Source organism: Dermochelys coriacea, chromosome 10 (genome assembly GCF_009764565.3).
Source record: "Dermochelys coriacea isolate rDerCor1 chromosome 10, rDerCor1.pri.v4, whole genome shotgun sequence".
Classification (NCBI taxonomy): Eukaryota; Metazoa; Chordata; order Testudines; family Dermochelyidae; genus Dermochelys; species Dermochelys coriacea.
In genome coordinates this window covers 76,644,172-76,659,167 of record NC_050077.1, presented here as the reverse complement: position 1 = coordinate 76,659,167, position 14,996 = coordinate 76,644,172, and the positions used below count along the sequence as shown (strand labels likewise).

The following is a 14,996-nucleotide window of genomic DNA, read 5'->3' as shown; positions in this document are numbered from 1 at the left end:
ATATATCTGTGCTATTGGAACTAATTGAGAGACAAGGTGGGGGAGGTATATCTTTTATTATTGAAACTAAATGTCATACCAAACTTCTTAACAGCCCTTAGATGCAAACAAAGTGAGGATGAACTCCCGCCCCCCACCAGCTAATCTTTTGTCTCACAGTGTTCCACCAAGATGACTCATAAAATGACAAGGGAACCAAACTACAGATTAGGCTCGGGTGTTTGTTGGAGACATTTGCCACCGGTAAAAATGAGTTATTGGAACAGTAAAGCTGAAGACTTTAGAGAAGCTTTGATTCACAACAATAATTACAGCTATTCCTGTCCTCTGTCCCTCTAAAAAATGTAGTGTAGGATGGGTGTAATAAATGTATCAAAACAATATTCCAGATCTTGGCAGAAGTAGATCTAGGTGTACATTGTCAAGAATATACTCCTTACAAAGGCATGTACACTTACAGTTGCAGTAGTTACACAGTGGGTGTGAAAATGCACGTGAATGAACAGTCTGATGACTAAACTGTTCCATTGCTATGATTGCAAATGAGGAATCTTTATTCTACTTAGTGTAAATATTTATTCATGCATTTAACATTTTCAGATGAACAAGCTTTCCTGAGCAAAGACGGTTTTGCATGCATGAGGCTTTGTAGGGTCAGGCCCTGGCAGTTTGGGTAGAATAAAAGCACACCCTAATTTTTGAAACACATTCTGACATTCAATAAGAATCTTTTCAAGACAATGGTCTATAGTATAGTGCTACGCACCGTGGGGCTTTAGAATGGCGACTGTGTCTTTGTTAGGTATTTGTACAGTGTGTACCACAATGGGGCCCTGGTGCAATGCAAATAATAAATAATAGTAGTCTTGGTAGTAGCCAAAAGCCTCTCTCTTTGTCCCCCTTGGTTGATACTTTCCTCTTATTTTCTTCTCCTGCTTTTGCAATTATGCTTGTTACCCAAGGACTCCCGCATCCCTCCAACCCCTCACATAATGAAGGGACCTGCAGCTACACTCTGCCAGCAAACTGCTCCAACAGATGTTTCTGCTGTGAGAAGATCACTTTCCCTCTTCCATCTCCCAGCCTGAGATCTGGCTTCTTTTTTCTGACTGCGGACTGGGTGTTGTAGAAAGGAAAGTGTGGCTGATTCCTATGCCAGAGCCAAGCCAGAGGTAGGAAAAGATCAGTAGACCATCGGTCAGCTTCATTTAACCCACTGGATCATAGTAAGGGGAGTTGAATGGAAAATGCCAACTGCTAGTCAATCCATAACTGATGGGAAAGAGTTAAGTTAATGGCATAAAAGTAAGAAAAAAAATCTTAAAGCCTGGGAATGCTGGCTTACTTATCGGGATCATGCTGAGCCCAGTCGTAATTGGAATGTATTCTTTGTAAAGTTTATTGGATCCTGGGGCAGCTTGTTTCTGAACCGGTCAATTAATCTATTTTTTTAAATGAGTTAGGGGATTTCCTTTTGCAGAAAATCACCAGGAAGCCTGACCAAATGCCCAGATCTTGAGGCAAGAATGACCTTAACATATCGAAAACCCTTCCTGTACAATTAGGAGAGGAAATAGACACCTCCCATTACAGGTGGCAAATTGGACCAATCCAGGGACAAAATAGATGGGATTTCACCATTGACTTGGGGGTCATCAAGGGAGGATCACTGTGAAACAAGATTATTCAAATATAGCTTTGAGTTGAAGGAAATAAAACTGTTGAGTCTCCCTGCTGAGAGACAAATGATTTCTATTTAAAAACCTGTTTGTTCCATGCGGTAACTCCCAATGTAGCAATAATTAATGATATCAGAAGGTTATAAAAGACATTCTGTTGTGCTTGCTCTGTTCTAAGCATGAAATTGGATTAATGTGATGATAAACTTAGACTTTAAATCTGTTGAGGTAATCAGTAATTATGTCAAAATTCACAAATATTACGCTGGTTAAGTGAGTCAGGTTAATGCTCATCTATCAGCTCAACCTTCTGCCTTATCAGTGTTCTTCAGACATGTCAATTTCTTAAATTACTTTTTGGTTTTTAAGTAATGGAACATCATGAACAATGCAGCCTGTGAAATTCATAAGAACAGCCCTGTTCCCAGAAACATTAATATTTCTATTTCAGTAGCATCCTGGTTGGGGCAAAATTGTGTTTGCACTGTACAAACACACAGCTCCTGCATTGAAGAGTTTAAAATCCAAGATAAAAAGTGATATCCAAACATGCATAAGGGATCAGAATACCATCAAAGATACATCTCTAAGACTACTTACTAAAGGGACTGAATTCTCCACTGGAATGCATTGGCTTTGAGGCAATGTCCATTTTTACATACATATACAAAGTTTGTGTGTATATAAAATTATTAGACATAGAAAATATAATCTTTGTTGTTCAACTTTCTAGTCACTGGAAATTTAGGCAGCAGGAATCCATATAAATCCATTAATATAAGGTTCTTCATTTAATTTGATACAAACAACTAAAACTACTTCAGATTTAAAAATGGGTCTAGTTGCAAGGTGCTTGTAATTTGAAGATAAGGTTGTTCTTGTTTATGTCACTTAAAAATTGTAGGTCAAGTATAAAATAACAGAAAAAGGAGATAATAAAGCAGGAGTTACACTAAAGGGACTAAGAAACAACCTTTTCTATAGGGGAGTAACCCTTCCTAAATTCAGCCAACTTTACAAAACCAGCACTTCCTGGGAAACTGGCAAGTCTTCTAAGGAAAATGCTTATTGCTGCCACAGCTACTGTCCTAATGCTTTTATCCATTTCAAGTAGTATTTCTAGTAGGTATATTAAAGATATGGCAATATCTGCCATTTGTTGGAGAGAGTAGGAGGTAGTGTGTCCTCTTCATAGACTTCCAACCCCTTTCTTTCTCCTCATGTTGTCGCTCTTGTGGACTCGCTTGTAGTCTAGCTCGGTTCCAACTTCCCCACACCAAAAAGAAATCTAGTTCATTGTAAGATCACAGCACGGCCATGTTATTTAAATGGCGTCTCAGCTTTCCAGCAATGATGTCTGCTGACAGCTCAGTTTGACCATCTTCAGCTGTAGAACTGATCAATGGAATTGTTTTTAATTTTTCACTTTATTAATATAACTTAATAAGTAAAGTTTTATGAATGAAACTGCATTCATTCATAAAACCAGGTACCCCAATAACTGGCTAATTGAGTTTCACTTTCAATCCAATTGCTGCTTAAATTGCTGAAACTTACACTGTTTCAACTTCTGCTCACCGTTTGTCATTCATTATACTTGTCTATATTGTAACTTCTGTTCACTGTTTGCCATTCCTTACACTTGTCCATATTGTAACTCAAACTCCATTTTAAAATGCTCACTCCATTTTGTAAAAGCTTGCTGCAACCTTCATTTTTGCAAAACCCTGCTGTAATCTTAGTAGTTTAGTTTAGATGTGTGAATGAGGTATGCATGGATGATGGAATCAACCTCCAGCCCCAGCCAGTCCTGATGAAATAAAGTGTAAACACCCAATGGCTGAAGATGCAGACAACAGCCCGGACAACGTAAGAGGAGTCCACCCTCAAAATAAAAGAACAAAAGAAAAGAACAAAAGTAAAATTGAAGAAACATCAAAGCCAGGTCCTAGGCTGAAAGTCATGTCTGCAATTGATGGGTGATCAATCGAACCCAGAGGCAGCGTGACACAGCAAGACCTATAGACTCTGGATTCAAACTAAAGCCTACAAAAAGGATGGGTGAGGTGGAAGTCTTTGGAGGGTAACATTCTGCTGCCAACATGGAAGGGCATCGGTGCATGCCCAACAGAGACCCAGCTCTTCCTTGTGCCTGGTTTTCCTGGCCAGTTAGCCGCCACAAGCTACAAACTCAAGCCACAAACTCAAGCTACATTCGGGACTGGTAACTAGGATAACAACCCTGCAGAATGTGTGTGTGTGTGTGTGTGTGTGTGTGTGTTTGTGTGAATGAATGTGTGAATAAATATGAAATTGAATGGAATGTTATAGCTATAACTAATTGCTTACTACGATTTTTTCTGTATTCACAATAAATGTGGCATTTTGCCTTATCCCCTTTAATAGGTTCCTGCTGGTTTTTATTTTATTGGTATAACACAGCCACTTTGTTTTTTAAGCTTGCTTTTTACTCTGAGCCCATCTAACTTCTTATAGCCCCATTGGAGTGAGAAAAGTGACTGCAGAAAAGCCATTGGGTCGGTTCCCTATTTATTCTTCCTCAGAGATACCAGCTGAGATGCATGTGCTCAAGTTAAAAGATGATTTTCCGGTGGGATATGCAAGTCACATTCTGTTCTTTCTCTCTCCTTACCCTAATGAATTTACCTTGAAAAGTTATAGCTCATGGAGGAAAGATGGCTGAGCCATAACCTTGGAAGTGAGGAGTCCTGGATTCTATTTCTCTGTGATATCTCTGCTACTGACTTCCTCTGTGAACTTGGGCAAGTCACTTAATTGCAAGCCATACCCACATGGTATGGCTCTGTCTTCCCTGGTCATAGCTAGGCCATTTAGAGATTGAGCCTGCTACAGTTTTGGTTAAGAGAGCTGGGTGTTTTAGTTCAGCCAGCAGAAGCTCAGTGCATTAAGATCCAACCCTTTTTCACACAACTAGTAGTAGTGGTGTCAGCAAGACTACTCATGTGAATATTCACCAGTGTGAGTTGGGCTGAACAATCATACTCTGTGCTTCAGGTTTCCTGTCTTTAAAATGAGATGATCACACCAGCTTATCTCCTAAGGAAGCTTAATTAATTAATGTTAGTAAAGCACTTTGAGATCCTTGGATGGAAGGTGCTATTGAAGTACTGCAAAGTAAATAATATTTAAATGCATCTTACTTCATACTGTAATCCCTTAAGTGTATGAAGAAGGAATTGAAATGAACATTGTAAACATAGGTGTAGTCTGACTTCAATATTGCGGGGTGGGGGGAGCTCCAGTCAGGCCAACAGGGCAGCGCATGTGGAGGAAAACTCTGTGCCTGCCCAAGGCTTGCAGTTGTGGGGGCAATGCCCCTCTTGCCCCTCAAACTGCACCCATGATTGCAAAGCATATCAGTTCAGTTTATCAGCAGCTCCCCAAATCAGTGTGGCCTTCTCTCAGCTGCATGCCAAGCACTGCAGCTACATTTCAGTTGTCATTATTCATTGATAAATGCATCCAATATTGATAAGTGAATGAGAATTTAAACCTTGACAAAGTTTGAGAACCTCAAAGATGACCAGGATCAGTATGAGACCCTCCTGCCCTCTGACAGGACCTCATTCCTTCAAAGAGTCCAGATTCCCTTTTATTTCTCTTCTAGGTAGCTTCCTATAATCTCCCCTCCAGCTTCTTAGTGGGAGGCTAGCTGCTCTGATTCCCCATCCCAGCTCTTTGGAGGTGGCCAGATGGCCCATTTCCTGCATCCTCCCCAAATCCTGTCATGGCATCTTTTGGAGGTGGGCAGTTTGCTCTTGTGCAGCAACAGAGCTGGAAACACGCTTCTTGCTGCTAGCACATGTTCGTCCTTTAGCTCTGGGACTGACACCCAGTAGCACCCTGTGCTGCATACTACGATAGCACTGCAGATTGCTTCCAGAATAGTAGTGTTCATTATGTGGTCACGGTAGGGAACTGAGGAGACGTCGTGCTTTTGTGCTCAGGGCTGGCTTGCAGTGGGTATGAGGAAGGAGGACAATCCAGCTCCTGAATTATAGTGAAACCCAGTGTGATGATAGCCATGTAATGCCAATATTTTGCTGAATAGGACTCCAAGCTAGATAAGATATTGACAAAAGCAAGCTGGGATTTACTTCTGAAACAACTCCTAGTGCTATTTGCTGAGGGAAAGGATTTATAACAAGGAAGCCTCCCTATAAATGACAGTTGCCTTTTTGTGTGTGTATTCCCATAAATTAAAACCATGACCCAAAATATCCTTCAGAACTGGAGGGCAAAAACTCTACCCTGCATTACAGCTGGGCAAGCACCCTTTATTCCTTATTACTTTGTTTTACAGTAGCACCTGGAGCCCCCAACCCAGCAGCAAGGTACTGTTATGTTAGGCACTCAGCTGATATCGATTGTAAGAGGCAGTTACTGCCCTAAAGAGCTTACATCTGAACTAGACAAGTTTAGGAGAGAGAAATACAACATACAAGCAGAAGGTGGGGAACAGATGCACAGAGAGACTAAGGCCTGATTAGAACCGCAAAGGTAGTTAGGCACTTAACTTCTAAATACCTTTGAGGATCTGGGTCTAAGTGACTTACTCAAGGTCAGACAGGAAGTCTATAGTAAAGATGGAAAATTGCACCCAGGACCTAGTTTAGTTGATGGGTTTGTCAATATGAGGAGGTCAATGAGAGATTAGCTGTTCATCGTTTTATTTATTGTTGTTTGCGTTATTATGCACTACTTCTCATTATCCCACTTGCTTTTCACGTTCTACCATCACGCAAAGTGCTTTTCATCTCAGAGGTTGAGTCTGTAGTAGACTCGACCATCCAATCATCTCTCTGCGAAAGAAACATTCCTCACTTCTATTTTATTTATTTATTTATTTATGATGGCATCTAGTTTGAATTTCTTTAACAGTACTCTGCTTCTTTCTTTTACTGAATTTTAACAGCTCCTTCCTGTGTTGTTTGGAACAGGCCAAAGTTGGCAGCTCCCAAAATTTTTTTTCCTCTTTGAAATGTGCAGATACTTTCTCCTTCAGTGATAATGGGCATTGTGCTTCCTTAGAAATATTTGTTTGGGGCCTATTATTTCTCAGCCTCTTCACTTGGCAAAGTGAAGGCTTGGAAACAAATGAGCTTGGATGGCAGCCCAAGCTGTCAAAATGCACCTTCCATTCATTAGTGAATCATCCACCTACTGTATTTAGAGCTTCACTCTGACTTTTCCAGACAGCTTCTTAGTTGAGTTCTTGGATTCTTTCCCCCCTCCCCCCCCCGTCTCTTTTAAACTTGCTACTCCAATTTACTTCACTTACACCCACACAGCAAACCTTACATCTCAGTTTTCTGCAAGTAACTAACTAATGTGCCGGTATACAAGGTGCAGTTGGGCATCATTGTAGAAGATATTAAAATTATATATGACTTGTGCTTCATTTCGCTTCCAGTTGCATGAAGCTAGCACTTCAATCACTTTGTCAGGAGAGAACAACTAGTGAGGAAAATGTGTGACTCCTTTGCAATCATTAAAATCCTATTCTTGAGGCTTCCATGAAAATTTCTGGAAGTAAGATAGGAAAGTCTTCAGCCTCCGTATCCGTTCAATTATCCGCTTAGCTCCTTTCTTGTGTTTTAGTCCCTCTTTTTGCTTCTTTCCTGTCTGCCACCAAAGAGCTACTCAGACTATTAAACACTGCTAGGAATGCCTTGCAGCCTTCTTGTATGCTGATATTAACCTAGGTGGTGAACGACCATTGGCCAGGCTAGGTCCATCTTACTGTGTGGTGCTCTTACTCCATTCTGCAGAATGACAGAGGGCATTTATGATTCTTATGACACTAGTATTATTCAGAGGAGAGAGGGGTAATAAGCAGTGCAGCAGACCAATCTTGGACATGCAATACAAAAAACATCACTTGTAGAAACTTGTCATATCAAAACTGTAATCTGTTCTTTGTCTTTGTTAGCAGAAAACTGTGTTCAGGATTTACTGTAGTGTGGTGGGGTAGATTACACCCTGAGCCCCCCTGCTGGAGGCCTTGTGGTCCTGCTACATCCTGCTCCCCAAAAGGACAGTAGAGAGGTCCTCCAAGCTGCCTAGAGAGGCTGTGTGGGAAGCAGCGAATCAGAGCCCAGCAGGTCAGTATAAGAGGAGCTGCAGGGCCATAGTGAGTTCAGTTCTTTGTTAGAGATAGAGGAGAGTGGATGATGCTCCAGGCTGGCTGCTGGGATGCCACAAGGGCAAGGCCCTGAGGTAAAGGTGAAGAATGTGTGGGAGCCATGGGGAAGTGGCCCAGGGAATTATAGCAACAACACAGTTTATTTAAAGGGATATTGTGGTTGGCTGCTATCTATAGGGTCCCTGGGCTGGGACCCGCAGTAGAGGGCGGGCCTGGGTCCTCCCCTGCCCCTGTGTCACTGGGAAAGTGGCCTGGATTTTGAGGCACCCCAGAAGGGGAACTGAACTGTAGTGGCCCAGCTGAAGAGCTGGGGCCAGAAAGGCCCTGAGAGGCTGGAGATATTGCCTCCAGGGAAGGAGCCCTGGGGCACCGCTCTAGTCCAGAGCAGGGACAAACTGAGAGAGACATTACAGAGGGCACTGTGAGAGTACCCTGTTGGACTTGTATCCCGAAAGGGGTTTATGTTCCTTTTATCTCGTGGTCAGCCTGTGTATGACCTGGCTGGAGGGCTGAGTCACCACAAACAGAGAGAGAGAGAGTGCAGGCACACGCACTTGGCCAGGGGGCAGTCGTGAGAGGTGAGTATGACCCCATTACATATAGTAAAACAAATGAGCACACTTTATAGCAAGCCAGATGTACCTTATTCTTACATTTTGGACCTATAGTAACTGCATGAGGAAATGCACGCTTTGATTATGCACTAAGAAACCAAATAAATAAGTCTCATTTATTTGTTCTGAGATATTTGGAAGCTTCTCTGAGCACAGGTACAGGAACTCCAAATCACAATAGAAAGCATGTTAATGAAAAGCAATGCTAATAAAGAAGATTTCCCCTCCTGCTCCATATCCAGGGCTGCCCAGCTTTTTGGTCTAACTCTGCTCAGCGCAGAACCTGAGGAAGGGGAACAAATGTGACTGCATGTCATCTCTGTTCTTCCCTGATTTCTGGGGCAGCTGGAGTCAGTTTGGCTCCCAGCGGAAGTTAGAGCAGCCTCAAAGCTGCTCAGTCTCTCTGCAAGGCATACTCCTGACACCCCACCTATAAAGGGCTCAAGAAAAGTGGATGTAAGGCTGGTTCCCCCAGCTTTAATCTACTTGGGGATTTCCCCAGGCTGAGAAGATAATCAGTTGTCAATTTAGGGCAGTTTTATAGGCCCTTTGTTTCAATGGAGTGATGAGAAGGGGCCATATTGAAGGCCAAGATGGGACCCCCCAGATCTGAGCTGAAATACCTTTGCTCACTTAGGCAGAAGGCCTTGTACCATAGTCTGAAGGTCAACAGACTGGACTTCAATAGACTGCTGAGGTGAAGTAAATTCCGGAGCAAAGGCTTGTATCTGCAGCCTAGACTATCGGATCTAGGGACTGGAAGCAGAAATGGCTCAGTGGGCTTAGCTACTGGGATGTTGCATAAGCTGAGAGGCAGGCCTCAAACTATAGAAACCCTCACAGAGTGAGGTTTGTAAAAACGAGTTTGCACAACGGGCTGCAAATCTAGATCCTCCATCACCAGGTTTGCCTGGAACTAAAGGTTGATTCAGTGCTTCCAGTGTTGAGAAATGCAGTTTTCCTTTTTTGTTTTATCTCTAGAAATACTCATGCTCTCTTCCACTTAAACAGCCATGTGACACACCTGTGATAGCTGGGAAAGTGAAAGTCATGGACAAAGGGATCTTTTATGAAATTAAGGTCAAAGGCACTTCAGGCATCTGGAAAAAGGTGGAGAGAGTTGGTCATGAAGCCTAATAATTCTCTTCTGACTGTCCCATGAGCCAGACAGCTCCTGGCCACTACTATCCTGACTCAAACCAGGAGGAAATATTTTATTGCTCCTGACCCTCATCCCTTAGTCCAGCATTCAATGTAGCTGCTGAACCATGGCTGGGAACAACAATCATGGCAATGACTAAATAAATTCTTTTTGCCAAGGTTGTCAGTAGGGAACTGAAGGCTAAGCTGGAAAACAGCTTTTAAGTTGTTTGATTCATGACTCAGTTGTAAATAAGTGCTGCTGTACACAGAAGATCGGCATGCTAATGGCAGGGGACAAGCAATAATAGACAAGGTTTATTAAGACTTGATTTGAAAATAACTGACTCCTGGATATATAGTAGAAAAGGTTCATGAAGAGCCAGTGTTTCAATTATGTGCAGTACATGTATCTTTGCCAACAATGTAGGAAAGTAACTCCGTCATGTACAGACAGCATCCTTGGAACAGGAGGTGAAGCCAAGTGGGAAGCCAGACACACCCACAATGCTCTTCTAAATGCTAGTCTCAAAGCTGTTCTTAGATTACGGCTTGAAAGCACCGATGACTTCAAGACAATGGGAGCTGCAGGTCTCCTCGGCTCCAAAAAGCGGGTGATAAGTGCAGTCATCACTCAATCAATAGTGGGAACAGAAAAGCACAGCATGATATAAATGCTTTTTAGTTCTTGCAGTGGCCTGTGCAATCTTGGTCCTTGTTAGTCTGAAGACTATTGGAGAGTGTGATAAATCAGCAACCTCTCTCCATTTGTACCACTTTCACAGTGGAGGTCAGCTGGGCACAAAGCAACTCTGCTACCCATTCCAGACGCACCCCTAACCAACCAACACTTCTTCTGGCTTATCCGGTCTTATTCCCAACTAGACGTTGGGGAAGCAAAGGGTTTTCCTTATTGGTATCTGATGCACAAGAGACATACCAGGTGTTGGCAGCAGATGGAGGGGATCTGAACCAACTCACTATCTCTCTCAGCGTTCTGAAATTCAATGGAGATAAGGTACAACAGAAGATCAGGTGGTGGTTCCCTGCACAAGCAAGTACTGCTGGGGCAAATGAACAGACTTGTGGACACCAACAGAGGGAAAAGAACAGAGTCACTGAACGCCACTCTGTCTATCCCTGCTTGGTGCTTTTCAGGAGTCCCAAATACAGACACGCACTCATGCAACTACTCATTGTCAAGGAACGCTGATTCCCCCTTTCTTTTGGTGGAATTGAAACTACTTGTGTCTCTCTTTTTAAAAGCCTGTCTAGAAACACTGGTTACTTTAATCAGGGAAGTTTTTGAGGTTCATTCTTTTAGGCAAGTGAGTTAGTTGGTCTGTTTCACTCTTTGGTCAGCAAGAACATGCCTCCAGAATTGGTTATGCATCTAGCAGAAATACATAACAGTGGGCGTTACAAGTCGGGGACTAATAATTTGCATTTCCTCTGGCTTTCCTGCTAAGCTTCCACACTTACAGGGGTGAATTAACTCCCTGTGGATAATGTTGCCTTGTTCTCTGCAGATGTCAAGACTTTATTATCCAAATCTACTGGGTGACAGGTTCCCTTAGATTTAATAGGCGAGAGGGAGAAGACTTTTCTTCCAGAGCTGCTGCTTCTGGCCTTCCCCTCTGATTACCCACAATGTGCATCTTTAATATAGCCTCTTGAGAGCAATTTTACCTAGGGATCTGCAGAAATGTTGGATTAAAATAGAGAATGATTTTCGTGAGATGAAGAAGTGGATGGCCTCACTCAGCAGCAGCTTTTTATTTGCCTAAAAAAAGGGATGCCTGGAAGTGAGCATTTCCACTCAGTGGATGTTACAGCAGCAGGCCATGTCAGCTTGACAAGACATAGTACTTTCCCACTTGTTCTGCTTCCCCATAAAGCTTTGGGAGTTGCATTAGTTTTGCTAATACTGTAAGTTACTTAGTACTTTCTTTGCCTTTTCCTATTCCTTTCCTCCCTATCTGTAACCCCAGTTATTTTAAAAAACGACACCAACCAAGAACTACAATACATGTTACAAATCTGTGCCAGTGCTCCACGCTATTGTTTGCCCATATATTGGGTCCAAGTCTCTTACTCTTCTTTGTGTCTTTAGGCTGAAAGCCATTCAGCGGGTATGGTCTCTGTTCTGTGTCTGTACAATGGGCCCTGATCCAGGGTGAGCCCTATGTGTTCTACCATGATATAAATATTTACTACTAATAATTTGTACTAGACATATACAAAAACCATCATTCCTTCTGGTGCTTTCCTTGCATCTGCCTGCTCACTGCCTGCCTAGCTGTCCTAAGTACCAGCAGAAAAGCAAACAGAGTCCAATAACGGTGTCGGGTCAGCAGCTGTTCCATCAAGCTTGCGTGTGTCTTGAAATCTGTGAATGAATGGGGTTGTGACTTCCTGCTTTTGAAATCTTATTTATTATTTGGGGGCCTGTTGTGTGCAATGCCCAGTACAAACTTGTTACAAGGGCAAGGCCCTCCTCTGAAGAGCTCATTGTCTAAATAGACAAGAAAGACAAAGGGGTGGGAGGAAAAACAGAGGGGCAAAGACACCTGTGTAAGGTGATAGTACAGGTTCACAGCAGAGCTAGGAATAGAACCCATGTCTCTGGAGGCCCACGCCACTTGCCAGGATCTATGGGCTTGAGTTCCCTCCACTGAGCCTGGAGCTAGCTGCCTCAGAATAGTTAATGAGCCCAGGTGGGCTGTGGCAGAATTGCCTGATTGGCCAGCCCGGGTGGGCTGTGGCAGAATTGCCTGATTGGCCAGCCCAGCTGGCTGCAAAGAGCCAAGAGGTCTGCATTTAATTCAGCAGCAGTGGCTGGTAGCTGGCTGCTTAGTACTTATGCCCATAACTGTCATCTCTTCTGTGCTGGCCTTGTTCCCAGTCTTCCTCTGGACCTGCTTCTGCCTTGTTCCTCGCCTGCTCCCTTGTCTGGCATCTGACTCTAGCTTTGTCCCTTGCTTGTCTACTGGTTCCTGTTCCCAGCTCTAACCACTAGGCCAGACAGCTCAGTCCCTGACACCAGTACTCTATTTACTGGACCACATCGCATCTCTTGATAAATTGCTGCTGCTTGACCCTTTTTTTTGTATGGAACTTCTACTGAGGGGCAGGAGTTCACAGGGCTCAGAAGGTGATCTTCCTTCCAACTGATGTTTATATATTGATCATACTCCAGCTTTGTTTTATTCCCCTTCACTTTTAAGTACCTATCCTAGCCTCTAGGCCCTTTACCATAATTAAAACACTCAATACTAAGAAATAAAATATTGAAGTGCCTGTGTGGAGTCGGTTGGCGCTATGCCCGGCTCATGAGACAGCTTATGGTGTCCGACACCATCAGGTGGTCCAGAGACACAGAGCACAACATGGGACACCGTCAGTACTAGAACAAGTGAACAAGACTGCCGGTCAGAGAAATAACCCACTTCCTTCCCTGCCGAACCCAGGGGTGCACCCTCACATGTACCTATTCGCTACACCAACACTGACTTGGACTCTAAATACATTCTGTGGGTGGCATATCTGAGATCACTTATTCACTGACGCTTTAAAAACTCCTGCACCCCAACCTGGGTCTATGTTGGTTATGTGCTATGTATGTATCTTGTGAACCTTGTAACCGATACCTGTAACCTCTGATAATTCAAGCCTGACCCCAGATGTACAGTACCTTCCTTCTTAACTTATGTAAATTTAATTTTAAACATTAGCTTTAATAAAATTTTTAAATCTGTTCTTACAGGCCCATCATAATAACCCGAAAGCTGAACACTTATCCACCTTAGCCCAGCCCTCCCCAAGTGCCTGACCACAAATGATTTGCAGCATGTCTAGCTCCGGCAGACCAAGGGCAGGAAGTGAATTCCAAAGTACCCAATGGAAACTGACTGAAAAGCCATCAGACTTTTAAACCAGGGAGCTGCTAGATAAAGTATCTCTGGTGCTGTTGCCTGAAGGACAGAAGAAGCCTCTTGGGTAACCTGGTCCTACACATTTTACATCTTAAATTCCCCTTGGCAGATTATAGTCAGCACCACCATACAGTGCCCTTTGCAATGTCACTTGATAAGTGGGGGTGCTGCACTCAGCTGCACAATTTCAAGGTGTCGCTCCATATAGACTGAGTTACGGCAATCTAGTCATGGCTAGCTGCAGTAGTGTCCCTGAACGCTAGGGGAGCACACAGGGAAGTACTCCTTGCTTACATCTGTGTAGCAGGCGTAAGCAGCACTTCTCCAAGTGTAGCCCTGGGGCTACTCGGGCATTCCCCTCTGAAGAGTTACTTCTGGTGGAAGCAGTAGCAGACTGTTCCCTCTCCAGCACTGGGTGGCAGATTCTCTCTCCAAGTGGGTGTGCTGTGGGTGTGCGCCTCTCCTTTTTATGCCCCACTTTGTTTGCTCTGTGTTGGAGCAGGCATAATTTGGTTCAATATGGGGAACCAGTTGTATAAGTTTAGGAATAGAAATACCAGCCTCTGCGAGCATATATGCTGATATGTTTAATGCTGTATTGATGGTCTCTGTTGGTTTTAAATCCATGCTGAGCAGATGCGATTAGTTTTCTCCAGAGTTTGTAGATGTTTTCCCGATGAAATTCAGAAAAGGTCCATATTGCATTAAAGTCATTCTAAGTTATCTTTGATCACAAATGTAACCTTTTAGTATGAGGCTGCTGTTGCAAGATCTGTTAAAAATACACTTTTATAGATGAATCTCCTTCTGGTTCTACGGACTAATCCTTTTAGCAATTACTAGGCTGCCAGAGATTTTGAGCATACTTTCAGGGGTCCTTCAATAAATTCCTAAAAAAATCAAGAAAAACACAAACAGGAGATTCCCAGCATGTTTTGTTCTTGATTACTTGGCCAGTTTTGACCAAAACTTTGTAACTTAAGTGATTCCAACATTTGTTACTATTTCTTAACTCAACCATGATGGCTTTGGAGCAGCCCTGTGATCATTTACAAATGCGGTATGCTGGTCTGGCTATTGGGATGCTTACTGTATGACTAGAAGACAGGCAGGAAGGAAGAGAATGGCTCAAGGTAGCCATCTCTCAGTAAACCCTTGAGAGCAGTTAAGGGATGATGCCAAAACCATTAGCTTTGATGTGTTGCCTCAGTTTCCAGCTAATCTAGTGAGCTAGTGGGTTTTGTCCAGGACAGAAAAAAGGCCTATGGACATATAAGAACAAAGAAACTCTGGCAGGATGAAAAGGAACATACTCTTAAGAGAGGCTGTTGTTGCGGGGGAAGCAAACTGAGGCCACGTCTACACTACCCGCCAGATCGGTGGGTAGTGATCAATCTATCGGGGATTGATTTATCGTGTCTAGTGTAGACGCAATAAATCG

The 14,996-nt window shown here is 43.2% G+C and overlaps 1 long non-coding RNA gene across 1 annotated transcript; it reads left to right on the top strand.

Annotated features, from left to right (window-relative positions):
• The first annotated feature begins 7,880 nt into the window (after nucleotides 1-7,880).
• Nucleotides 7,881-14,400, top strand: LOC119862906. The gene is made up of 3 exons (XR_005295420.2): nucleotides 7,881-7,940; nucleotides 8,352-8,444; nucleotides 13,387-14,400. It is a non-coding gene; the product is annotated as an uncharacterized LOC119862906 (long non-coding RNA).
• Nucleotides 14,401-14,996: the final 596 nt, after the last annotated feature.